This window comes from Oncorhynchus gorbuscha, linkage group LG14 (genome assembly GCF_021184085.1).
Source record: "Oncorhynchus gorbuscha isolate QuinsamMale2020 ecotype Even-year linkage group LG14, OgorEven_v1.0, whole genome shotgun sequence".
NCBI lineage: Eukaryota > Metazoa > Chordata > Actinopteri > Salmoniformes > Salmonidae > Oncorhynchus > Oncorhynchus gorbuscha.
The window spans coordinates 62052422-62071749 of NC_060186.1; the positions used below are offsets into that span (position 1 = coordinate 62052422).

The 19328-nt window shown below is 43.1% G+C and overlaps 1 protein-coding gene across 1 annotated transcript in view; it reads left to right on the top strand.

Moving 5' to 3' along the window:
* Positions 1 to 19328, top strand: part of LOC123995263 (pleckstrin homology domain-containing family G member 1) — a 139022-nt gene that overhangs the window by 37663 nt on the left and 82031 nt on the right. The window lies entirely within an intron of this gene.

Below are 19328 nucleotides of genomic sequence, written 5' to 3' on the forward strand. Positions count from 1 at the left end.
CACTATCCACCCTGGCCAAAGTGCTGCCTAGTTAATCTTACCCTTGACCTACTCTCACAGTACCTGTCAAGTAAGTTTTGAGTTCAGTGCCGGGCTCCTAGGAGCAGTCTATCACATGATGCTGGTAGGAAAGTAAGGGTATGCATTGCATTAAGCTCTCACACTCTCACTTCAGAATTAGACATTTCAAATGTCAAATTTCAAAGTGGTTCTCTCGGCTAGATGGAGCCTACAGAGATGATCGCTTCTAGTCCTTAGGAAACTATGCAGTATTTAATTTATGTATTATTTCTTACATTGTTAGCCCAGAAAATCTTAAGCGTTATTACATACAGCCGGGAAGAACTATTGGATATTAGTGCAATGTCAACTTACCAATATATGACTTTTCCGAAGCAGATCCTTTGTTCGTACCACCACCCAGGACATTGGATCTAATCCCAGAAGCCGACTCGAAACAAAGTCGCCACAGAAGAGGTAGATGGAGCGGCCTCCTGGCCTCCTGGTCAGACTTTGAAGACCTCCCACCGCTTCCGAGTATATTACTTGCCAATTTTTTTATTTGATTTATTTTACCTTTATTTAACTAGGCAAGTCAGTTAAGAACACATTCTTATTTTCAATGACGGCCTAGGAACGGTGGGTTAACTGTCTGTCTGTACAGGGGCAGAACGGCAGATTTGTACTTTATCAGCTTGGAGATTTGAACTTGCAGCCTTTCGGTTGCTAGTCCAACGCTCTAACCACTAGGCTACCCTGCCGCCCCATATTACTTGCCAATGTCCAGTCTCTAGACAAAATTAGGGCTGGTTTCCAGAGAGACATCAGAGATTGTAACAAAATTCTTCATGCAACGAGCTGACAGAAACAAACATCTCCGGAAAGAAGTGTGGGGGGTGTATGGTACATGATTAACGACTCATGGTGTAATCGTAACAACGATACAGGAACTCAAGTCCTTTTGTTCACCAGATTTAAAATTCCTTACAATCAAATGCCGACCATATCACCAAAGAGAATTCTCGTCTGTGATTGTCACAGCCGTGCATATCCCCCCTCAAGCCGATAACACGATGGCCCTCAAGGAATTTCACTGGACTCTATGCAAACTAGAATCCATATATCCTGAGGCTGCATTTATTGTAGCTGGGGATGTTAACAATGCAAATTTGCGAACAAGGCTACCTAAATTCTACCAGCATATTGATTGTAGCACTTGTGCGGGCAATAAACTGAATCACTTCTACTCTTAACTTCCGCTAAGCATACAAGGCCCTCCCCCACCCTCCCTTCGGCAAATCCGACCACGACTCCATTTTTTGCTAGTACTGTCCTATAGGCAGAAACTCGGAACAGGATGTGCCCGTGACAAGAACTATTCAACGCTGGTCTGAACAATCGGACGGGCGAGCGAGCGGATGGGCGGGCGAGCAAGCAAGAGAGGACGAGAGTGTTTGTGTGAGAGGTGTGTGGCTGTGTGTGTGAGTGAGGTATGTGTAAAGATTGCTTTGATCACGCAGACTGGGAAATGTTCCGGGCAGTCTCTGAGAATAACATTGATTCACATGCTGATTCTGTGAGTGTGTTTATGGAAGTGCATTGGAGATATACCCACTGTGACTATTAAAACCTACCCTAACCTAGGGCTGGGCGGTATACCGTATTTTACTATGTACCGGTATTGATGCACGGACCAGTTTGGGTTTTTACTTTACCTTCTATTACGGTATTTTAATGTTTTGTTTGTTAAATGTGATACACCGTGAGTAATGTCCATGTGTATAGTTTACTCTGCTAACTGAGTCATCCCTCTCTCCCTCTCTCCGTGCAGCTTTCCACACAGACCTAGTCCCACCCGGAGCGCATGTTGTTGCTTGACCACGAGACACTTTCATTCAGTCTGTATGGTCAATGCAGCACATGCAACAATGTTTATGATAATGTTGTTGTTTCCACTTTGATCTTAATATAAATCCACAAGTTTTCTATAATTACAATATTTGTGTTTCTTACATCTGTAAACAGCTAGTTTGTATTTTCTTAGCAAGTTCAGCTAAATCGTGTTAGCCACTAATGCTAATCGCTAGTTAGTCAGAGCAAACGTAGCTGGCTAATACAGCCTGATACCAGTGCTGGTGGAGGCCTAAATCAGCATGTTTGTGCAACAGTATCTTATAAATCAAAGAGGAATAGGCGAAGCATGAATATGTTGGCTATATGAATAAAGATTTAATATAGCCAAAGATTATAGGGTCCCCTAGGGAACTCTGAATATCACTTTGGTACCAACCCTGTCACAACAACTCGTCCATGGCATTTTCATTTGTCATGTCAAACACTGTATTCAAAGTGCCCACTATTATTTATATTCTAACTATATAATTAGAATAAACATTCTATTTCCATGATTCCAAAAGTTCACCCAAGTGTTTTTGATCTAAATCTCAATTGCAACATTTGGTTAAAAATAAGGCCTAGTATTTTTGCAAATATCATGGCAGTGTGGAAATGATCTCAAATGAGTGCAGGAAATGCAGAAATGGATGGAAATGCAGGAAATTATTTTAAAAGAATCAGAATGGAGAAAGACCGATTTTGAAATAATTTAGAATAAATGTGTTGCCACCCTAAGGACACGCAGTACTCATAAAGCAAATGTAGAACTTTTATTAATCCAAAACATAAAATACCATCATACTGTCAATTTTGAAAAATACCATATGATATTTTGGCCTTATCACCCAGCTCTACCCTAACCAGAGTCCGTGGATAGATGACGGCATTCGCACAAAACCGAAAGTTCGAACCACTGCATTTAACCATGGAAATAGATCTGGGAATATGTAGGAATATAAACAGTTTAGCTATTCCGTCTGCAAAGCAATCAAACAAGCAAAATGTCGGTATAGGGACAAAGTGGAGTCACAATTCAATGGCTCAGACACGAGACATATGTGGCAGGGACTACAGACAATCACGGACTACAAAAATAAAACCAGCCACGTCACGGACACCGTCTTGCTTCCAGACAGACTAAACACCTTCTTTGCCCACTTGGAGGATAATACAGTGCCGCCAACGTGGCCCGCTACCAAGGACTGCGCCCCCCTCCTTCTCCGTGGCTGACTTGAGTATGACATTTAAACTTGTTAACCCTCGCAAGGCTGCTGGCCCAGACGGCATCCCTAGCCGGCAACCCTAGACCAGCATCCCGGAGTCACCTCTTCACTGACATTGAGACTGGTGTTTTGTGGGTACTATTTAATGAAGCTGCCAGTTGAGGACTTGTGACGTGTCTGTTTCTCTAACTAGACACACACTTTTAATTTTTTTATTTCACCTTTATTTAACCAGGTAGGCAAGTTGAGAAAAAGTTCTCATTTACAATTGTGATCTGGCCAAGAAAAAGCAAAGCAGTTTGACACATACAACAGAGTTACACATGGAGTAAAACAAACAGTCAATAATACAGTAGAAAAATAAGTCTATATACAATGTGAGCAAATGAGGTGAGATAGGAGCTAAAGGCAAAAAGGCCATGGTGGTGAAGTAAATACAATATAGCAAGTAAAACTCTGGAATGGTAGATTTGCAAAGTAGAGTTTGAAATAATGTGGTGCAAAGGAGCTAAATAAATAAGTAGGGGGAGAGGTAGTTTGGGCTAAATTATAGATGGGCTATGTACAGGTGCAGTAATCTGTGAGCTGCTCTGACAGCTGGTGGTTAAAGCTAGTGAGGAAGATAAGTGTTTCCAGTTTCAGAGATTTTTGTAGTTCATTCCAGTCATTGGCAGCAGAGAACTGGAAGGAGAGGCGGCCAAAGGAAGAATTGGTTTTGGGGGTGACCAGAGATATACCTGCTGGAGCGTGTGCTACAGGTGGGTGCTGCTATGGTGACCAGCTAGCTGAGATAAGGGGGGACTTTACCTAGCAGGGTAAAGTAGATGACCTGGAGCCAGTGGGTTTGGCAACGAGTATGAAGCAAAGGCCAGCCAACGAGAGCGTACAGGTCGCAGTGGTGTGTAGTATATGGGGCTTTAGTTACAAAATGGATGGCACTGTGATAGACTGCATCCAATTTATTGAGTAGGGTATTGGAGGCTATTTTGTAAATGACATCGCCGAAGTCAAGGATCTGTAGGATGGTAAGTTTTACAAGGGTATGGTTGGCAGTATGAGTGAAGGATGCTTTGTTGCGAAATAGGAAGCCAATTCTAGATTTAACTTTGGATTGGAGATGTTTGATGTGAGTCTGGAAGGAGAGTTTACAGTCTAACCAGACACCTAGAATATGTGGACAACTACAAATACCTAAGTCAGAACCGTCCAGAGTAGTGATGTTGGATGGGCGGGCAGGAGCAGGCAGCGATCGATTGAAGAGCATGCATTTAGTTTTACTTGTATTTAAGAGCAATTGGATGCCACGGAAGGAGAGTTGTATGACATTGACGCTCGTCTGGGGGGGCTGTACAGAATGGTGTCGTCTGCGTAGAGGTGGATCAGACTCACCAGCAGCAAGAGCAACATCATTGATGTATATAGAGAAGAGAGTTTGTCCAAGATATGCACACATGACTGTAAGTCGCTTTGGATAAAAGCGTCTGCTAAATGGCATATATTATTATTATTTTATTAATTGAACCCTGAGGCACCCTTATAGACTGCCAGAGGCCCGGACAACAGGCCCTCCGATTTGACACACTGAACTCTATCAGAGAAGTAGTTGGTGAACCAGGCGAGGCAATCATTTGAGAAACTAAGGCTATCGAGTCTGTCGGAGGATGTGGTGATTGACAGAGTTAAAATCCTTAGCCAGATCAATGAATATGGCTGCACAGTATCGTTTCTTATTGATGACGGTTAAGATATAGTTTAGGACCTTGAGCGTGGCTGAGGTGCACCCATGACCAGCTCTGACCACCAGATTGCATAGCGGAGAAGGTATGGTAGGATTCGAAATGGTCGGTAATCTGTTTGTTGACTTGGCGTTCGAATACTTTAGAAAGGCATGGTAGGATAGATATAGGTCTGCAGCAGTTTGGTTCAAGAGTGTGTCCCCCTTTTGAAGAGGGGGATGACCGCAGCTGCTTTCCAATCTTTGGGAATCTCAGACGACACGAAAGTGGTTGAACAGGCTGGTAATAGGGGTTGCAACAATTTCGGCAGATAATTTTTAGAAAGAAAGGGTCCAGATTGTCTAGCCCGGCTGATTTGTAGGGGTCTAGATTGTGTAGCTCTTTCAGAACATCAGGGAAGGCTTGGGTGAGTTGCTGTGGGGGGTGCAGTGCTTTTGATCGGGGTAGGGGTAGCCAGGTGGAAAGCATGACCAGCCGTAGAAAAAATGCTTGTTGAAATTCTCAATTACAATGGATTTATCGGCGGTGAGTGTTTCCTATCCTCAGTGCAGTGGGCAGGTGTTATTATTCTCCATGGACTTTAGTGTCCCAGAACTTTTTTGCTTGAAAAAGCTAGCCTTGGCTTTTCTAACTGCCTGTGTAAATTGGTTTCTAGCTTCCCTGAAAAGTTGCATATTACGGGGGCTATTCAATGCTAATGCAGAACGCCATAGGATGTTTTTGTGTTGGTTAAGGGCATTAAGGGCAGTCAGGTCTGGAAAGAACCAAGGGCTATATCTGTTCCTGGTTCTAAATTTCTTGAATAGGGCATGCTTATTTAAGATGGTGAGGAAGGCATTTAAAAAAAATAACCAGGCATCCTCTACTGACGGGATGAGATCAATATCCTTCCAGGATACCCCGGTCAGGTCGATTAGAAAGGCCTGCTCGCTGAAGTGTTTCAGGGAGCTTTTGATAGTGATGAGTGGAAGTCGTTTGACTGCTGACCCATTACGGATGCATGCAATGAGGCAGTGATCGCTGAGATCTTGGTTGAAAACGGCAGAGGTGTATTTAGAGGGCAAGTTGGTTAGGATGATATCTATTATGGTGCCTGTGTTTACGGCTTTGGGGTGGTACTTGGTAGGCTCGTTGATAATTTGTGTGAGATTGAGGGCATCAATCTTAGATTTTGGATGGCTGGGGTGTAAAGCATGTTCCAGTTTAGGTCGCCTAGCAGCACGAGCTCTGAAGATAGATGGGGGGCAATAAGTTCACATATGGTGTCCAGAGCACAGCTGGGGGCAGAGTGGTCTATAGCAGGCGGCAACTGTGAGAGACTTGTTTTTAGTGTGGTGGATTTAAAAAAAAGTTAATGGTTTGGGTACAGACCTGGACAGTAGGACAGAACTCTGCAGTAGATTGCAACACCACCCCCTTTGTCTGAAAATGTTGTAGTTAGGGATGAAGATTTCAGAATTTTTGGTGGTCTTCCTAAGCCAGGATTCAGACACGGCTAGAACATTTGGGTTGGCTGAGTGTGCTAAAGCAGTGAATAAAACAAACTTAGGGAGGAGGCTTCTAATGTTAACATGCATGAAACCAAGGCTATTACGGTTACAGAAGTCAAAAGAGATCCTGCGGAATAGGAGTGGAGCTAGGCACTGCAGGGCCTGGATTCAGCTCTACGTCACCAGAGGAGGAGTAGGATAAGTGTACGGCTAAAAGCTATGAGATTTGGTCGTCTAGAATGTCCGGAACAGAGAGTAAAAGGAGGTTTCTGGGGGGGATAAAATAGCTTCAAGGTATAATGTACAGATAAAGGTATGGTAGGATGTGAATACAGTGGATGTAAACCTAGGTATTGAGTGATGATGAGAGAGATATTGTCTCTATAAACAATTGAAACCAGGTGATGTCATCGCATGTGTGGATGGTGGAACTGAAAGGTTGGATAAGGTATAATGAGCAGGGCTAGAGGCTCTATAGTGAAATAAGCCAATAAACACTAACCAGAACAGCAATGGACAAGGCATATTTACATTAAGGAGAGGCATGCTTAGTCGAGTGATCATAAGGGTCCAGTTAGCAGTGAGGTTGGTTGGGGTAACGGAGATTCAGACAGCTAGCCGGGCTATCGGTAGCAAGCTAGCATAGGATGGAGGTGTGTTTTTAGCCACCTTGTGTGTTTCCGTCGGTAGATTAGTGGGGTTCCGTGTGGTGGAGGGGATCAATCCAATTGGCAGAATAGATATAATTATAGTGACCCAAGAAAAATTGACAACAGTGATGTTTGTTTCAAATGTTAGGGCTGTTTTTCAAAATAACTTAAATCCTCTTTGTTTTGTTTCCTTACCACAATACTAACGAGCATGCTGGTATCGTCCTGGCCCTAGTGCGTATTTGTGTGAATGCATGCCTGTGTGTAGGTTGAAAGGTGCCTGTCTGTGAATGTCAGTGAGTATGTGTGCTTGCATGGGGAGGGGCTTTGTATGTGCATCATGGATCTGTATCATGGAGTTTTTCTTTGTGTGTAAAAGTGGATCTTTAAGGGCAGTCTGGTCGTCTGTGTAAATGACCTCCTACTCAGTGGTCTGGTCGCCTGGCCAACACACTGATGTAAGCCCATCAACTAAACATGCAGTATTGCTTGTCTACTGGAAAACGGAGACCGATGGGTCTACTGTGTAGCCTCTCATATACTATTAGGTCTCTCAAAGGCCAGGCTGTTTCATAGAGGGTCTGTCTCTCTAATGGTGTTGCTTCCTCTTTTATGAAAGGCCCCACTGTTGATCATACTGTCACAATGGATGATGTGTGATGAGATTATTTTATGGTACTTGTGTGGTAAATCCAGGCTATTGTCTATATTTGCGTGGACAGTGAAGTTATATCCTACTTGTGGGGTAAGTTTTTACATTTGTTTTTACATTGTGCATAAGTAGAGCAATTTTTTATGTTCTGCATCACTTGGTCAAGGGAAATATAGTATTCTTTCTAACAAAGTTATCTACATGTAACACTGTGTACAAAACATTAGGAACACCTTCCTAATATTGAGTTGCACACACTTTTTTTCTTCAGAACAACCTCAATTCGTCGGGGCATGAACCCTGCGTTCCACAGGGATGCTGGCCCATATTGACAATGCTTCCCACAGTTGTCAAGTTGGCTCGATGTCCTTTGGGTGGAGGACCATTCTTGATACACACAGGAAACTGTTGAGCGTGAAAAACCCAGCAGTGTTGCAGTTCTTGACACACTCAAACTGGTGTGTCTGGCACTTAATACCATACCCCGTTCAAAGGGACTTAAAACATTTTTTCTGCCCATTCACCCTCTGAAAAGCACACATACACAATCCATGTCTCAATTTCTCAAAGTTTAAAAGTCCTTCTTTAACCTGTCTCCTCCCTTTTCATCTATACTGACTGAAGTAGATTTAACAAGTGACATCACAAAAGGATTTTACTTTTGGTCATGTAGTGTATGTGGACACCTGCTCGTCGAATATCTCATTCCAAAATCATGGGCATTGATATAGAGTTGGTCCCCCTTTTTCTGCTATAACAGCCTCCACTTTTCTGGGAAGGCTTTCCACTAAATGTTGGAACATTGCTGCGGGGACTTCCATTCAGCCACGAGAATTAGTAAGGTTGGGCACTTATGTTTTAGGCCAGTGGTTCCCAAACTTTTTTTATAGTCCCATACCCCTTTTAAACATTTAAACTCCAGCTGCGTACCCCCTCTAGCACCAGGGTCAGCGCACTCTCAAATGTTTTTTTTTGCCGTCATTATACATAAGAATGAGTGTGGTTTTTGTCACAACCTGGCTCGTGGGAAGTGACAAAGAGCTCTTATAGGACCAGGGCACAAATAATAATATAATAATCAATCATTTCGCTCTTTATTTAGCCATCTTACATATAAAACCTTATTTGTTCATCAAAAATTGTGAGTAATTCACCACAGGTTAATGAGAAGGGTGTGCATGAAAGGATGCACATAACTCCTCAATGTTGGGTTGTATTTTTTATTTATTTAACCTTTTATTTAACTAGGCAAGTCAGTTCAGAACAAATTCCTATTTACAATGACGGCCTAGGAACAGTGGGTTAACTGCCTTGTTCAGAGGCAGAACAACAGAATTTTACCTTGTCAGCTCGGGGATTAAAACTAGCAACCTTTTTGTTACTGGCCCAACGCTCTAACCCCTAAGCTACCTGCTGCGTATTGGAGAGAGTCTGTCTTAAATAATTTTCCACACACAGGCTGTGCCTGTATTTAGTTTTCATGCTAGTGAAGGCCGAGAGTCCACTCTCACATAGGTACGTGGTTGCATAGGGCATCAGTGTCTTAACAGCTTGATTTGCCAAGGCAGGATACTCGGAGCGCCGCCCTATCCAGAAATCTGTCAGTGGCTTCTGATTTTAAAATTCATTTCCACAGAACTGCTTGTTGCAATTTCGATGTGGCTCTCTTGTTCAGATATCTGTAAGTGGACTGACTGGAGGCTGGGCATGAAAGGGATAAAGAATCCAGTTGTTTATCATCCGTTCGGGAAAGTACCTGCGTAATTGCGCACCCAACTCACTCAGGTGCTTCGCTATATCACATTTGACATTGTCTGTAAGTTTGAGTTAATTTGCACACGAAAAATTATACAATGATGGAAAACCTGTGTGTTGTCCTTGTTAACGCAGACCGAGAAGAGCTCCAACTTCTTAGTCATAGCCTCAATTTTGTCCCGCACATTGAATATAGTTGCGAGTCCCTGTAATCCTAGATTCAGATCATTCAGGCAGGAAAAAACATCCCTCAGATCGGCCAGTCATGTGAGAAACGCGCCATCATACAAGCGTTCAGACAAGTGAAAATGATGGTCGGTAAATAAGCTCGTCTGTCAATTCAAAACAACATGTCAATACTTTGCCCCTTGATAACCAGCACACTTCATATGTATGTTGCGTGGTCACTGCCCATATCATTGCACAGTGCAGAAAATGCACGAGAATTCAGGGGCCTTGCTTTAACCTCTTGCTCCTACCTGGCACGCAGGCGTCCCATCTAGAGCTCTGGAAATGCAAATGCACTACGCTAAATGCTAATAGTATTAGTTAAAACTCAAACGTTCATTAAAATACACGTGCAGGGTATTGAATTAAAGCTACACTCGTTGTGAATCCAGGCAACAAGTCAGATTTTTAAAATGCTTTTCGGCGAAAGCATGAGAAGCTATTATCTGATAGCATGTAACACCCCAAAAGACCCGCAGGGGACGTAAACAAAATAATTAGCATATTCTGCGCTACACAAACCGCACAATAAAATATAAAACATTCATTACCTTTGACCATCTTCTTTGTTGGCACTCCTAGATGTCCCATAATCACTATTGGGTCTTTTTTTTCTCTCGATTTAAATTGGTTCATATATAGCCTAGATATCAATCTATGAAGACTGTGTGATAAACGGAAAAAAATAGCGTTTCATAACGTAACGTCATTTTTTTTAAATTCAAAAAGTCGACGATAAACTTTCACAAAACACTTCTAAATACTTTTGTAATGCAACTTTAGGTATTAGTACACGTTAATAAGCGATAAAATTCATCAGGAGGCTATGTAAATTCTATAGCTGTCCGTCTCGAAAAGATGTCTGGAGAGAGCTCGACCATAACATCCGGTCGGAGACCGGAGGGAATCGGTTCCCTTGATTCGGTTTGACCAAGAATCAAAGCTGAATCAAATGACAAGACTCTAGACATCGTGTGGAAGCTGTAGGCACTGAAACCTCGGTCTCATGTAATTCGGTTCACTTCGAACATTTCCTGGAAGTGGCGCATGGATATTTATTTCCATTTTCAGTGATCAGATTTTCTTGCACTTTTCGATGAAACGCACGTTCTGTTATAGTCACAGCCGTGATTTAACCAGTTTTATAAACGTCTGAGTGTTTTCTATCCACACATACTAATCATATGCATATACTATATTCCTGGCCTGCGTAGCAGGGCGCTGAAATGTTGCGCGATTTTTAACAGAATGTTCGAAAAAGTAGAGGGTCGACTGAAGAGGTTAACAAAGTTGACCATTTTCACTGGAGTGTCCAAAACGTCTTTCAATCTGTCAGGCATTCCCTTGGTAGCAAGAGCCTCTCGGTGGATGCTGCAGTGTAGCCAAGTGGCGTCGGGAGCAACTGCTTGCACGTGTGTTACCACTAGACTATGTCTCCCTGTCATTGCTTTTGAGCCATCAGTACTGATGAGCAGAGCATGAGCAGCAGCTACGTTTGGCTACATACGGACCGTTAGTGGAATTCCCGCGAGAGTAGCAATTAATGTGATTGGATGTTAATTATTTGACTAGGCTACTTGTATTTGACATTGTGTTGTTATTTCGCAGAATACTAGATGGTTTCATTTTATTTTTGGCAGTGAAACGAGGCTACTTGGGTGAGGGAAAAAAAACCTCACACAAATGTATAGCAAATGTATAGCCTCGTTGGAAAATATAAATATAAAAATATTTATTTGTATTTATTATATATATTTTTAAAATGTGAATGTTTATTTATTTGGCGTACCTCTGAAGGCATTGCACGTACCCCAGTTTGGGAATACCTGCTTTCCAGTTTATCCTAAAAGTGTTCGATGGGGTTGAGGTCAGGGCTCTGTGCAGGCCAGTCAAGTTCTTCCACACCGATCTTGACAAGCCATTTCTGTATGGATCTCGCTTTGTGCACTGGGAATTGTCATACTGAAACCGTAAAGGGCCTCCCACAAAGTTGGAAGCACAGAATCGTCTAGACTGTCATTGTATGCTGTAGTGTTAAGATTTCCTTTCACTGGAACTAAGGGGCCTAGCCTTAACCATGAAGAACAGCCCCAGACCATTATTCCTCCTCTATCAAACTTTACAGTTGGCACTATGCATTCGGGCAGGTGGACTTCTGGTATCTGCCAAACTGAGATTTGTCAGTCGGACTGCCAGATGGTGAAGAGTGATTCATCACTCCAGAGAACTGCTCCAGAGTCCAATGGTGGCGAGCTTTACACCACTCCAGCCGATGCTTGGCATGAAAATTCATTTCATGAAGCTCCCAACAAAGTTATTGTACCGACTTTGCTGTGAGGCAGTTTGGAACTCGGTAGTGTGTGTTGCAACCGTGGACAGACGATTTTTACGTGCTTCAGCACTCTGCTGTCCCGTTCTGTGAGCTTGTGTGCCCACCGCTGGACCATTGTTGCTCCTAGACTTTTGTATTTTTGTACACAATAACAGTGCTTACAGTTGACCGGGGCAGCTCTAAAAGGGCAGACATTTGACAAGCTGACTTGTTGGAAAGATGGCATCCTATGACGGTACCACGTTGAAAGTCACTGAGCTCTTCTGTAAGGCCATTCTACTGCCATTGTTTGTCTATGGAGATTGCATGGCTGTGTGCCTGATTTTATACACCTGTCAGCAATGGGTATGTCTGACATAGCCGAATTCACTCATTTGACTTGTTGTCTACATACTTTGGTGTGTGTGTGTGTATATATAGTGTAGATTTCACCTGCATTCACCCAGTCAGTCTGTCATGGAAAGAGCAAGTATTCCTAATGTTTTGTACACTCAGTGTATTTCAGGATGTTATTTGGTCAAATGATCAATTTTGTGTATGGTTTCCTAGAATCACGGGTGGCTCAACTTACCCCCCTCTCCGCTACTCTGAATCATGGCTAACAAAGTCCACACATCAGCATAGAAATGTCTCTTCGTTGTGAATAACTCTGGGGTTTGTCCTGCAGAGAAGGACTTCCTCCCTCTGTGGCCGGTTCTGGTCAGAAAATCCACCGTTTTCTCCTCATTTGGGAGAGGGTGAGGAAGAATGAGAGAGGGAGGGAATGCTAAAGAGGGAGAGCGAGTTTCTTTTGGTACAGTAAATAATAGACCCCTGAGTTGGATGGATTTCAGCGCTCCTTTTGTTCACGATGACAACTTAGGTTCCCTGAAGGCTGCAGCGGGCCGGTCTGCAGAGGGCCGGGTTACAGGTGTTTTCACTGTTCACTGGCAGCATTGGAAACCAGGGGTGTTAACCTAGGATTAATATCAGAGAATATAACCCCCCCCCCCATATTGTAGGTGAAAAGCAAACTGCCAACATTCCTCCCACTTCTTGATCTGGGGCATGCACAAATACACACACTATCAAACAGTAGCACACATGCATACAATTTTAGCTTTACCCCCTCTTCACCACCAGCAAATGGCGGAAACTTCACCAAAACTCAACGGGCACTAATGCGTTTTGGTCAGGATTACTGAGGAGAAGGCTGTTTTCATGAAAAGCTCTGTGGTAGTGTTGTGGCCTACTCTGTTCTACACTGTAATATAGGTTTTTAATTTTAATAGCAAACACATGGGTTCCCTCTGATGCCCAATTACACATCTATAGTGTGGTGTATTTTAGAGGGACTTAGTACTCTCTTTAAAAAAAAATGTTTTAATAGAAAATGTCTCAACTCCTTGTCTGTTATTTTCGTGCGTGCATGCTTGGCCTGAAATGGTCGACCACTTCACTTGAAATTTTGCTTACTCATTCAATGACGTTATCTCTCTATACTGCTGTCATACACAATCTAATTCCAAAGTTCATCATAATCTGACATGAGCTCATTCAGCAGAACCAGGAAGTAAACAATGAGACGTGTTAAATGATACCATCATCAGAACAATGCATGAGAATGAAAAGATCCCTGATTAGAGAGAGAATGAAAGGATGGGGTTTCAACTTACTCCTCTGGCGTGACAATGCTACTAAATGGAGATGATTCATGTCCCAGGTGGATGACATCACTTCCTGTTTGATTCCTTAATCTCCAAACATCCGGAGAGTGACAGGAAGGGGTGGGGAAGGGGAGGTGTTTCCTGTGGAAGTTTGGGGCGAGTCCGAGGCTTTTATTCACTCATTACATCTATATTAGGGGTTTGTTTTGACTGGCATCTGATTTTCCACCAATGGCACCTCTAGTGTGCTGCAATATCTCACCTCTCTGTGACAAACACATGTGTGCAGCCAATGACGGTGGGTGTCTTTTTGACTCCTACACTCCTAACCTAGCTTAGATGGCAAATGTCTCTCCGAAATACATCTATATTCTCAGATGGTGCACGTGTCAGGTAGATCATATGATATAAGTAGTCAAAACATTGTCAATGGATGCACTATCTGCCTCTCTGTAGGTCATTCTCGTGTTCCCCTCATAATGTGACCCTTGGGGCATCTCTGTTCCACCACCCAGGAGCAGTCCTTATTGTGTTGTTTAGGCTATATAATCTTCACTCCCCATTGTTGGTATCCTGTGTTGTGCTAATACATTATTCTGGAGCCCAACCATGGACATTGCCCAAGGATATCATAATCACCAGCTAATATCTATTATTCTTCTCATCTGTTGTAGGTCTGGGGTATTGTGTGTCATAGGCCTGGCACAATTACCGTATAATTGAGTAACCGTTGATTATGGATGAAGACCGTCTCGAAATTAAGATGTTTTTTTTGGGGGGGGGGGGGGCATTACAGCTGACTGTAGACGGGACGGCCAGTATTTGTGCGGTGTCCTTTTCTGCGCTAACATGGATTCTTTACAACGTAATGACGCTTTGTTGCTCCTTGCTCAAACAAGCAAGGTGTTGTAGCAAACAAGTCTTTGGTTGCCTAGGCACTGCCCCTTCCCTGCAGTCAGGAGTGGTGTCAGGAGCGAAGGAGAAAATGTGCGTCTTTAAAACTAAATCGTGCTGTTCAAGTGATTTATAACTTGTCCGGGGTCATTTGGCTGACCAATCAGTCATTCAAAATTCCATCAAAGTCACAGCCCTAGTGTCTTACACATATAGGTATATATGTTTTTAAAGACAGTGTTTGTACTGAGTGTGTAGGCTGTTGTGTATTGTGAGTGTGTAGGCTGTTGTGTATTGTGAGTGTGTAGGCTGTTGTGTATTGTGAGTGTGTAGGCTGTTGTGTATTGCCTGCGTGTTCTTGTATTGTGTGAGTGTGTAGGCTGTTGTGTATTGCCTGCGTGTTCTTGTATTGTGTGAGTGTTATTCCCTGCTCTTTGGGTGTGGCAGCCTGGTGATTAACCAGGTTAAGATAACAACAGCTGGTGACCCATATCCTCTCTGCCCACAGAGTATGGATGGCTATGGTCGGATCGCCACAGACGATATGTCAGTCAATGGTTAACATTACTTACTGTAGTGTGTGTGTGTGTGTGTGTGTGTGTGTGTGTGTGTGTGTGTGTGTGTGTGTGTGTGTGTGTGTGTGTGTGTGTGTGTGTGTGTGTGTGTGTGTGACACATGCATGTGTATACATACAGTGCATGAGTGATTTCCCCAGAAGAATAATTGTAAAGTTCAAGGACTGGCATCCTAACAGTTTCATATTTCTAGAAAATGAAAATCCTTCACTGAGAACATGGAAATGAGGAAGTGAACTGGTGTTGGGAACTGGGCTGTGAGTATCTGATCCCAGGCAACCTTGTTGAAGTCAGGAGTGAGGAATGCCGTTGACTCTCAGTGAGGGGACTTTCCTCTGACCTGGCTGTGCACACTGCACTGAGGATTCAGAACAATGAGTCAGATATGCAGGTATGTTTATTTGATTTATGTCACCTTTATTTAACCAGGTAGGCCAGTTGGGAAAAGTTCTAATTTACAGCTGCAACCTGTCCAAGATAAAGCGAAGCAGTGTGACAAAATCAACAACCGACTTACACATGGAATAAACAAACGTACAGTCAATAACACAGTAGAAAAATATATGTACAGTGTGTGCAAATATTGTAAGATTAGGGAGGTAAGGCAATAAATAGACCATTGTGGCGAAATAATGACAATTTAGCATTAACACTGGAGTGATAGATGTGCAGATGATGTTCAAGTGGAGATACTGGGGTGCAAAAGAGCAAAACAAAAATCACAATATTGGGATGAGGTAGTTGGGTGGGCTATTTGCAGATGGGTTGTGTACAGGTGCAGTGATTGGTAAGCTGCTCTAACAGCTGATGCTTAAAGTTAGTGAGGGAGATATAAGTCTCCAGTTTCAGTGACTTTTGCAATTCGTTCCAGTCTTTGGCAGCAGAGAACTAGAAGGTAAGGCGGCCAAAGGAGGTGTTGGCTTTGGGGATGGCCAGTGAAATATACCTGCTGGAGCACGTGCTACGGGTGGGTGTTGCTATGGTGACCAGTGAGCTGAGATAAGGCGGGGCTTTACCTAGCAAATACTTATAGATGACCTGGAGCCAGTGTGATTGGTGACGGATATGCAGCGAGGGCCAGCCAATGAGAGCATACAGTTCGCAGTGGTGGGTAGTATATGGGGGTTTAGTGAAAACATGGATGGCACTGTGATTGATAGACTACATCCTATTTGCTGAGTAGAGTTTTGGAGGCTATTTTGTAAATGACATCCCCGAAGTCTAGGTTCGTTAGGATAATCAGTTTTACGAGGGTATGTTTGTTAGCATGAGTGAAGGAGGCTTTGTTGTGAAATAGGAAGCCAATTCTATATTTATTTTTGGATTGGAGATGCTTAATTTGAGTCTGGAAGGAGAATTTACAGTCTACAGACACCTAGGTATTTATTTGTCCATGTATTCTAAGTCAGAACCGTCCAGAGTAGTGATGCTATATGCATATGATTAGTATGTGTGAATAGAAAACACTCAGACGTTTATAAAACTGGTTAAATCACGGCTGTGACTATAACAGAACGTGCGTTTCATCGAAAAGCGCAGGAAAATCTATTCACTGAAAATGGGAAAATATATCAATGCGCCACTTGCATGTATTGTCTATGGGAAAGCAAATTACCTGGAGCCGAGATTGCAATTCCTACAGCTTCCGCACAATGTCAACAGTCTTGTCATTTGCCTAGGCTTTGTTTCTTGGTCAAACGAAGAAGAGACAGCCCATTTCTTCAGGTCTCCGACCGGATATTTTGGTTGAGATTTACCCGGACATTATTTCCAGACGTACAGCTATAGAATATACATCGCCTCGTGATCAATTTGATCGCTTATTAACGTTTACTAATACCTAAAGTTGCATGACAAAAGTATTTTGAAGTGTTTTGTGAAAGTTTATCGTCAACTTTTTTAATGAAAAAAAATGACGTTACGTTATAAGACGCAATTCTTTTTCGTTGATCACACAGTCTTCATAGATCGATATCTAGGCTATATATGGACCGATTTGGACCGATTTAATCGGAAAAAAAGACCCAATAGTGATTATGGGACATCTAGGAGTGCCAACAAAGAAGACGGTCAAAGGTAATGAATGTTTAATATTTTATTTGTGCGTTGTGTGTAGCGCCGACTATGCTAATTATTTTGTTTAAGTCTTTGGGGTGTTACATGCTATCAGATAATAGCTTCTCATGCTTTCGCCGAAAAGCATTTTAAAAATCTGACTTGTTGCCTGGATTCACAACGAGTGTAGCTTTAATTCAATACCCTGCATGTGTATTTTAATGAACGTTTGAGTTTTAACGAGTGCTATTAGCATTTAGCGTAGCGCATTTGCATTTCCAGATGTCTAGATGGGACGCCTGGGTAGCAAGCGGTTATCTAGCATTTAAGAGCAGTTGGAGGCCACGGAAGGGTTGTATGGCATTGAAATGTGTCCAAAAAAGGGACAAATGTATACAGAATGGTGTTGTCTGCGTAGAGGTGGATCAGAGAATCACCAATAGCAAGAGCGACATCATTGATGTATACAGGGAAACTGTAGAGACTGCCAGAGGTCCTGACAACAGGCCCTCCGGTTTGAAACACTGAACTTTATTTCAGAAGTAGTTGGTGAACCAGGCGAGGCAGTCATTTGAGAAACCAAGGCTATTGAGTCTGCCGATAAGAATGCAGTGATTGACAGAGTCGAAAGCCTTGGCCAGGTCGATGAAGATGGCTGCTCAGTACTTTTATCGATGGCGGTTATGATACCGTTTATAGGACTTTGAGCGTGGCTGAGGTGCACCCATGACCAGCTCGGAAACCTGATTGCATAGTGGAGAAGGTACGGTGGGATTCGAAATGGTCGGTGATCTGTTTATTAACTTAGCTTTCAAAGATTTTAGATAGATATAGGTCTATAACAGTTTGGGTCTGTAGTAACTCCCCTTTTGAAGAGTGGGATGACATCTGCAGCTTTCCAATCTTTGGGGATCTCAGATGATACGAAAGAGGTTGAATAGGTTAGCAATAGGAGTTGCAACTATTTCGGTGGATAAATTTAGAAGAGAGGGTCCAGATTCTCGCCCATCTGATTTGTAGGGATCCAGATTTTGCAGCTCTTTTAGAACATCAGCTATCTGGATTTGGGTGAAGGAAAAGCGGGGTGGGGGGGTTAGCCAGGTGGAAAGTGTGGCCAGCAGTGGGAAAATGCTTACTGAAATTCTCGAATATTGTGGATTTATCGGTGTTGACAGTGTTTCCTAACCTAAGTACAGTGGGCAGCTGGGACGAGGTGCTCTTGTTCTCCTTGGACTTTAGTGTCCCAATACTTTTTGGAAATAGTGCCACAGGATGTACATCTCTGTTAGGAAAGCAAAGGCTAGCTTTTTCAAACTGGCTTTGTGTATTGGTTCCTGACTTCCCTGCTAATGCAGAACTTGTGCTAGTCAAGGGCAATCAAGTCTGGGGTGAACCATGGGCTCACTATCTGTTCTTAGTTGTACATTTTTTGAATGAGGCATGCTTATTTAAAATGGTGAGGAAAGCACTTTTAAAGAGCAACCAGGCATCCTCTACTGACAGAATGAGGTCAATATCCTTCCAGGACACCCGGGCCAGGTCGATTGGAAAGGCCTGCTCGCTGAAGTGTTTTAGGGAGCGTTTGACCGTGGACCCATTACGGACGCAGGCAATGAGGCAGTGATCGCTGAGATCCTGGTTGAAGACAGCAGAGGTGTATTTAGAGGGCAAGTTGGTCAAGATGATATCCAACAGGGTGCCCATGGTTATGGATTTGGGGTTGTACCTGGTAGGTTCCTTGATAATTTGCTTAGATTTTAGGACAGTTGGGGTGTTAAGCATATCCCAGTTTAGGTCACTTAACAGTATGAACTCTGAAGATAGATGGGGGCAATCAATTCACATATGGTGTCCAGGACACAGCTGTGGGCTGAAAGGGGTCTATAACAAGCGGCAACCATGAGAGGCTTATTTCTGGAAAGGTGGCTTTTTAAAAGTAGAAGCTTGAACTGTTTGGGCACATTCCTGGATAGTAATGACAGAACTCTGCAGGCTATCTCTGCAGTAGATTGTCACTCTGCCCCCTTTTGGCAGTTCTATCTGGACAGAAAATGTTGCAGTTGAATGGAAATTTCAGAATTTTTGGTGGCCTTCCTAAGCCAGGATTCAAACACAGCTAGGACATCCGGGAGGGTGTGTGTGTGGGGGTGTGTGTGTGTGTGTGTGTGTGTGTGTGTGTGTGGGGGGGGGGGAAGT